Below are 8,501 nucleotides of genomic sequence, written 5' to 3'. Positions count from 1 at the left end.
GCCGGGGGACATCGCTGCTGCCGGGACCAGATAGTCCCGCGGCGGGGGCGGGAGGCGGGGCCGCAGCCTCCCGCAGCGCCAGGCCCAGCGCCCGCCTTCCCCACCCACTCCTGCGCTCGCCAATCAGCCTCGGAGCCGCGGCACCTGCCCGGCCTCCGCGCGGGCCTCCGGGACCCGGACCCCACCGTGACGCGCGTCCCCGCATCCCTCGCCAGCCCGAATTCCCTGCAACTCGGGCCTAGTTCGTGCGCCCGGGGCGCCAAGCCTGGTGGCAAAGCCCAGCCCTCCAGCATTTCGCGGCCCCACTGCGTCCAGTCCCGTGTTTTGAATGTGCTTAAAGACAGGCTGACGCCGCAGGGTGGGCTCGCCGGCGCCTCGAGGTAGGCCCCCCTGCGGCCGGACCAGGAGCCGGACAGCTTGTTCCCGGGCCCGGGGCGTTGGAAAGCGCGCTCTCGAGCCAGCTCTCCCGGCCGGTGGCGCGAGCAGACGCCGCGAGCGCAGGGGGTGGGCACTGGGCCCGAGGCCCCCGCCCCCACCTGCCGCCTCGGAGGCGCACTTGCAGCCTGAGCGCCCCGCACAGTCCGGGCCAACCGCGTAGTGCCCGCGGCGCGCAGCCTGCAGTCCCACCGCGCTCGCCCACGGCGGGGACCGTAATCAACAGGCAAGCGTCGCACCTGCCCACCTGTGCTTGGGCTACGCCCGGATCTCTGGGAGCGGGCGATGGCTTCCTCACTGCAAGCAGGGGCGGTGTGGGTACGTAGGCCAGAGGAAACGGGAGGACCGATGGTGCCCAAGAGGAACATTACAGCACCTCTGAGTCACCTCGGGAGAGAGACACAGAAGGATACGGGCAGCTTGCAGGGCAGCTCACTTTCTTACAAGGTCACTCGCTGCTCAGGAAGGTTTCCTGAGCACCTTCTTCTTTCTCATCTTCTTTCTCCACCTGCCATTCCTGGCAGGATTTCTGTCCAGGCATCCTCCCAGGTAATCTCTGCTATTATAGAGATACCAGTACAGATTAAAAGAGCACAGATGCAGACGCGTATTAACTTTGACTGATGTTGCTTAGTATTCTTAATGAGGCAACAGCCTTACTCTTGAGTTATTTGCTTGGGAATATAATTATGCTGTTTTCCAGGATTCATCAGGAAAAGGGTGTTTAACTGCCAGATGTTCAGGCTTAGTTTATATATTGAAAGCATGCAAAGACATTTCACTGCCTGCTGCAGGCGCACATCTTGATAGTGAACATTTCCACACTGAGAAGAAATGCGCGGGGCAAACTCCACGGGTGTTGCGAAGGCACAGGACTCTCCAGACCCCCCTGCTCTTGGCTGGCCCCTTTTTGCAGTTCAGTTTCCCAAAAGACCCTAGAAATGTAGGAGAGATGGTACAAGAAGAGCCAGAGTCGTCCATCAACTTAGTAGCGATTCTCTCTGCCCTTTGCTGATAACGTTTAAGAATCCATTTGTAGGGACTGTCTGGTGCTTTGGGGAAGAGCAGGTGCCTAACATGAAGTTCCTGGGTTCAACTCACAGCACCAAAAAAGGAAAAAAAAAATCCATTTGTGAGTATTGAGTTTGAAGCAGGTCTTGCTCATGCAAAATCTTTTAGAACCAAATACTGGCAAGGAAAACTCAAGAAAAACAGGGCAACTTCAAAAGCAGAGACTGTTATGTCTCTCAAGCAGAAATCCTTGACCTATTTTCGAAAGAAAAAAGAGGAAAATTATGTATTTATGTGTTTTAAAAACCTTGTGTGAATAAACTTATTAAATAAATTCATGATTCCCTAGAATTGCGGTTCTGCAGCTACATAATTACATACTACATAAAACAGATAATTCCTTAGCTTTAAGTTTGTGGCCCTGAACTGAATAGTTGCACACATTTTTTTTCTTTGTAGCCTTAAAATTTATAATCTTCAACCACAAGAAAAAATTAATATGTTAAAAGCTCCAGAGCGGCAGACAGATTACCCCAAGATTTTACAAACCAGCTCAGCTGCCTTACTTGTCTCCACTGTAGCTGAAAGCTAAATAATTCAATACAACCTCATTTGCTACAGATCCTGTTATCCTGAAAGCAACCCCGAACGCTTTACAGCTAATAGAGTTACAGTGAAATGATAAATCAGAACTGAGGGAGAGGGGAAGCATAGAGCTAGAGAAAAATAAGATTGTCAAATAAGGGAGGAACACAGGCAGAGCTGGCAGAGGAGCGATGAGAAATTGAAGCAAGTGCAGAGGGAAGAAGGCAAGAGTGACCTTTGGGTCCAGGATGGAGGTCATCGGTGTGGGCAAGAGGGCCCAGTCTGCAGGGACTGCCTCCGAAGTGTAGAGCACCTCTCAGAGCTGGCTGCGTACAGGGTGAACATAGGCCTGTGGCCTCTTTGGTTAAGGTGCTCCCCCTGCGAACAAGCCAACCTGGGGACAGCCTTCACATCTAAGCCCCCCACCAGGCAATCTCAGTTTCAGAAGAGTTCTGGGGCCAGCAGGGGAGGTGTGCTCTGAGTCCACCAGGGACTGGGGAAGCCCTGCTAGAACTGTCTACCCCGTGCCAGCTGACGTCAATAACAGGTGAGGCCAAGAGAATGTGTGTGGACTCCAGAGGATCTAGCATAGCAGAGTACTTTGTTCTCTAAGTTTTTTCACAGTGAGCTCTCATTATTTGATAAGAAGCAACAACAATGAAGGAAATCTTAGGTAAAGGTTGGATGGAGCTGATGCATTGAACACACTACTTAGCTTCTCCTCTACCCTAAATTTCACAAAGATATGTTGCAAAGGGAGCAGAAAACTAAAAGCACAGAGAAATTGGCAGGGGAACAATTTCCAAAAAATGTCTAGGAAATCCTAAACTTTAGAAAAGAGGGAAGGGCCAGGTAGATAGTTGAGCAGTCTAAGTTCTGGCCTGAGTGGCAGGCATAAGGACAGGAGTTAGATCCCTGGTACTACATTCCGTGCAGGCCAGAATCCTGAGCGTGCAGGGCTGGCCCCAAACCCTGGCGTGGTGGCGCATGCCTGCAATCCCACCCTGGGGAGGCTGAGACAGGGAGGATCATTACATGTCTACATAGTGAGACCCTGTAACAAATAAATAAATTAACCAATACTTTTTTTCAAAAAAGAAAAGAGAGATATAATGCACAAAGAAATGAAATCAGAAGATATAAAAACAGGTTCAGGAGAAGAATAGTTTATGGAGCTGTAGACAATTGTCAAAGTATACAGGAAGAGGAGATGGAGGGGCCTCTAGAACAGAATAACTTGCTTAGGAGACTCTTTTCCTTTGCATCTATTAAGTATCAGGTATTTAACCTGTTGGATAAAGAAAGTATTTGGGGTTCTGGGACCTAGAGACAGAGCCCAGGTGTTTGCTGACCTCCAGAAATGAGCGGAGCTTTCTCTTTCTCAGAATAGTATGTCTGGGCTGGACTGACTACAGCCTCTGAAAACAAGCTGAGATCAGCAGAATGGGCGGCACGCTCACTTGCTCACGGGAGACATGATCACACCTGCAAAATCATCACACGCTGCACAGGGACAGGGGAGCAAAACGGCAAAAGAGAACCGCCAGCCTCAGTAGAAGTAACATCAGACGAAACCCAGTCAATAAAGGGAGCAGAAAATAAATTTCAAATGAATTGAATTGTGTTTAGCAAACTTAGGAGGGACGCCTGATTCATGCCAATCTGTGAAAAGGCTTATGTATTTAAAAAGTAATATCTGGGGCCAGGAAGATAGCTCAGTGGAATAAGCGCTTGCCTGGCAAGTGCAAGGTCCTGAGTTTGATTCCTGGTACCACCAAAATAAATAAATAAATAAATAAATAGTAATTTCTGGTGGTGAAAATTCATTAGCTGATAAGCAGAACAAACCAAGTTGAAGAACAGATTAATGGTAGCACAAGTCAAAAAATTTTTCACCAAATGCAACGCAAAAGACAAGGAGACCAGAAGCCCATAAACATGACTGAGAGCCGGAAGGTTCAGATCAAGTTCTGATGTCTGTTTAGTAAACATTACAGAAGGAAAGAAACCAGAGTAGAAGGTAAAAACAATAAGAGGAAAGTAAACTTTTTCAAAGTTGAAGAAAGATACAAATTTTCATATCATAAAATCCTACTGAGTTGAGAACCAAATGAAGATTTTAAAAATATTGCTTGTAGTTTTATGAACAGTTTAGAATTTATGATTTTATTTATAAATTCTAAGACCTTAGGTAAAATTAAATCATAAACCCCAAACCACAAAAAATTATACTACCTTGTTATGCCTTGAGTTAAACTGATTTATTTTAATGAGTCACAGAACCTAAGTGATTTTTTGAAGTAGATAATTATTAACAAATATGTATATATATGTTAGAAAGAAAACTACTTCAAAACATAGATGCTACCAGGGATATAGCTCAGTAACACAGTGCCCACTTGGCAAACACAAGGTCCTGAGTGTGATTTCTGGTACGAAAAACCATAAATGCCAAACCAAACACGCTTGGGGTTCAAATCTCTGCTAACAATAATAAAGGAAAAAAGAAGTTATGATTCCAGCAGGAGCAAGAATTTGGCTGCAATCCTAGACACTGGGAAGAAACGAAAACTTACAATGCATGGAAAATGTCAGATTTGTAGCCAGGGTTCAGGAAACTTTAGTTCCTTCTTTATTTTTATGGTTGAGATACAGCTTAAGATTCACTCTAAGGTGGAATTTCCATTTCACGTCTAGAAACATCTAGAAGCATCATGTCCTCTATGACTTTCAAAGATAAAAGGCTGGGTGAAGTGGGACACATCTGTAATCACAGCTACTCTGGAGGCTGAGACAGGAGGATTACAAGTTCAAGGGCAACTTGGACTGTCTCAAAATAAAAGCAGCTGGAAAGGTAGCTCAGTGTTAGAACTTGCCTGGGTTCAATGTCTAGTTCCAGGTCAAAGAGTGGGACGTGGAGGTAGAAACAAAGAAGCAGTAAGGCTCATTTAAAAAAAACTCCACCATGTGTAGTAGGAGCTGAGAACGAGGCATCAGACTTTCCCCTTCAGATACCTCAACTGTTTCTATAGCCTCCTAACTACTCTGTCATTCTGCACTTTCACTCTCCTTCCGTTCTTTTATCCAGAGTCCAAGTCTACTTTCTGAAAGGGAAATCTGATCATGTCACTCTACTACTTTAAATTACCCAGTGTGTCCCACCCCCACCCCCAGCATTGCCTTGAGGCTAGTCCTCCAGCTCCTAGAGTGGTATCTGACACCCAAGAGGACCCAGAAAAGGGCTGATGAGTGAATGAATGAATGAATGAATGAATGAGTGAATGAATGATTCATAAAAACTAAGAAATTACCATCTTGGAAATCAACCAGGTAAGTAAGTCAAAGTCATTTCTATTTGGCTTAAATATACATATTTGTGACTCCCCCAGGAGAATCAGTTTCCTGTTTATGTTTGAACAAGGTTATAGAGAAGCTAATATTCTCTGAGATGTAATTGGCAATTTTTGTTCCTAATTTCACTACTTTCTCAGCTGCCTTCGAGCATCCATATCTAACTTACTGTCTTTAGCTGAGAAATTGGGTCAATTAAGTAGGTCTTAGGCTCATTTTAATTCCTTTTTCTTTACTTTTATTGTTGAGTTACAGCTTATCACTGTCAGATGAATTTTCCATTTCATGTCTGGAAATACCTAGAAACATCATATCCTCCATGACTTTCAAAGATAAAAGGCTGGGTGAGATGGTGCACATCTGTAATCATGGCTACTCCTGAGGCTGAGACAGGAGGATTGCAAGTTCAAAGGCAACCTGGGCATCGTACCTTATTAATGAGGTATAGCAAACGCAGTCATGATGCAGGTGGTTCATATCTCTGTTAGTTTTCTCCTCTCAATGCCATTATTAGATCTCATCCCTTAGTGATCCTGCTCTAATCCCCGTGTTGCAATATACCCAAATTTTGAGCACACAGGATTAAAAACATAGACTAAAGTGCATCACAAGGAAAGAATTAATGTGGTTTTGACATTACTACTTTACCTTGAGTAAAGGTAGACAATTTAGAATCCCAAAGCCATCGTTCTCTTTCTTCATTAATGTTTACCAAACCAGGAACTCAAATTGAAAGGAGAAAATTAAATTTAAAAGTTAGCTTGTTCAAAATCACTGTTAGTGTTTCTTTGCTAAAGGAAAAAGATGTGAATCCCAGCCTTGTTTCAAGGAAATCTTCAAAGCTATTTTGGACATGAGTCTAACTGTATGTTTCTTTTTATATTGCTCTTAAGACCACTAAGGTAGCAGTTTGATTCCTAAAAACAATCAAGTGAAAGTATAAATTAAAAAAATAGTTGATTAATAAGAAATGACAGCTAACAGTCTAACAAGTCAACCAATTAAACAACTTTGTGTTTATGTACTAATTGTTACCAGCATAAATGGTCTTGCTAATTGCATTTATTAATGTAAGAAGTTAATGAGCAGCATTCAAATCTACAAGTTTTCTTTTCATAATATTAACCAAGACCTTTGGGAAATTTTCAATAAAGTTTGGAGAGATATTGCAATAAAAAAACTCCAGCACAATAAAAGACTCCTGTGAAAATTCATTTCATTTTTCCATTCTGTGGGGTATTTCTGCAGCATCTTAATTTTTTTGTTCAATATTTCTTCAGTGTGTTTAAAGCCTGTAAGAAGCTATAATTCAACTCACACATGATGCATATTTGTAATGCATACTGTACATTTTAGATACACATAATGATACATTCATCATAGGGAATTTGTACCTGTATATATCTTCTTTTTCATTTTGCATTTCAAATATATATATATATATATATATATATATATATATTCTTTTTTCCTTTTTTTTTGTGGTACCTGGGGATTGAACTCATGACCTTGTGCCTGCCAGGCAAGCACTTTTTCCACTGGGCTATCTCCCCGGCCCTCTGTATATATCTTACTGCTTCTTTTTATCCCATTTCTCTCCCCTCCCCAACTCCTCTTTGCCTATTTATGAAAGCTTTGTTTCCATTCTTTCCTTGTATTTTTTTTCTTATCATTCCCCATCCCCCTTCCTTGATCTGTTTCTCATTTGAACATTTTCTTCCCGTTTCCCAGTATCTATTATATATTTCGGTCCTTATTTATAGTGGTCTGATACTTACCAGGCAACAATGATACCATGATCACAAAGGTGGTTTCCCCAAGGCAAGGCTTGTCCATTGCATTCCAGATGTGCCGGCCCCTACAGTTTCCCCAAATGTGGGAAACCCTACTGCACCATTTGTGGTAGTCGGGGACTGCATTCATGTTCTCCTGTATATATAAAAAAAATATGGTCTGAAGTGCATCCTAAATGGATGGTAGAAATATCTCAAAAAATTATCTTTTTTGTTTTGTTTTTGTTTTCTTTCTTTTGTTTTGTTTTCTTTCTTTTCTTTTTTTTTTTTTTTTGAGACAGGGTCTTAGTATGTAGTTGAGATTGTCCTTGGACTGACTGTGTAGTCAGTCCCCCCTCTGGCCTCAAAGTCAGAGTGATACTCTTGCCTGAGTGAGGAGATCACAGGCGTGTGCCATTATGTCTGACAAACTTATCCTTCTTTATGGAAGAGTAGTACTCCATCATATTAAAAAATCACTTTTTCTTTATCCATTCATTGGTTAATGGACATTTGGGCTCTTTCCAATATTTAACTATTACACATTGTGCCACTATAAATATTGGTGTGCATATATTTCTACAACCAGATGCTTTTTAGTTCTTTTGGGAAGATGCCAAAAAGAGAATACCTGGATCAAATGGACCCTCTAGTTTTAGGTTTTTTTGAGGAATCTCCACACTAATTTCCACAGTGGTTATACCAGTCTACACTCCCACCAATGACAGAAAATGTTTCCCTTTTCCCAAAGTCCTGCTAGCATTTGTTATTTGCTGATTTCTTTTCTTTTTCTTTCTTTCTTTTTTTTTTTTTTTTTTTTTTTTTTGCAGAACCAGCGATTGAACTCAGGCCCTTGCACTTGCCAGGGAAGCGCTTAGTCCACTGAGCCGTCTCCCCGGCCCTGATTTCATGATATTACCACATCCCATTCTTCTGGAGTAAGATGGATTCTCAGCATCATTTTGTTTTAATTTTCATCTTCCAAATGACCAGTGATGTTGAACATTTTTTCAAAAATGTACTTGGTTTTTTTACTTATTCATATGAAAAGTGTCTATTTACTGCCCATTTTTTTTATTGGATCTTCAAATTTTGGGAGTCTGATATTTTTAGGTTTTTTTATATACTTTAGATATTAGTCTTTTGTCTGAAGAACAGCTGACAATTTTTCCCCATTCTGTGGGTTGTCTCTTCACCCTATTGGTGGTTTCTTTTACTGTGTACAGGCTTTTTAATAAGATGATGCCCTAGCTATTGGTTTTTTGTGGTATTTTCTGCGAGCTCATGGTACTATGTCATAAACATACTAGTTTTGTTGATGAAATCTTTCGCTATGCCTATGTCTTC

General features: G+C 42.4%; 1 non-coding gene across 1 annotated transcript; it reads left to right on the top strand.

Annotated features, from left to right (window-relative positions):
* The first annotated feature begins 7,152 nt into the window (after window positions 1-7,152).
* LOC111813360 lies at window positions 7,153-7,315 on the top strand. The gene has a single exon (XR_002818646.1). It is a non-coding gene; the product is annotated as a U1 spliceosomal RNA (small nuclear RNA).
* Window positions 7,316-8,501: the final 1,186 nt, after the last annotated feature.

This window comes from Octodon degus, unplaced genomic scaffold, assembly GCF_000260255.1.
Source record: "Octodon degus isolate 3935 unplaced genomic scaffold, OctDeg1.0 scaffold00007, whole genome shotgun sequence".
Classification (NCBI taxonomy): domain Eukaryota; kingdom Metazoa; phylum Chordata; class Mammalia; order Rodentia; family Octodontidae; genus Octodon; species Octodon degus.
The sequence above is the reverse complement of the archived record's forward strand: the minus strand, read 5'-3'. Positions and strand labels throughout refer to the sequence as shown.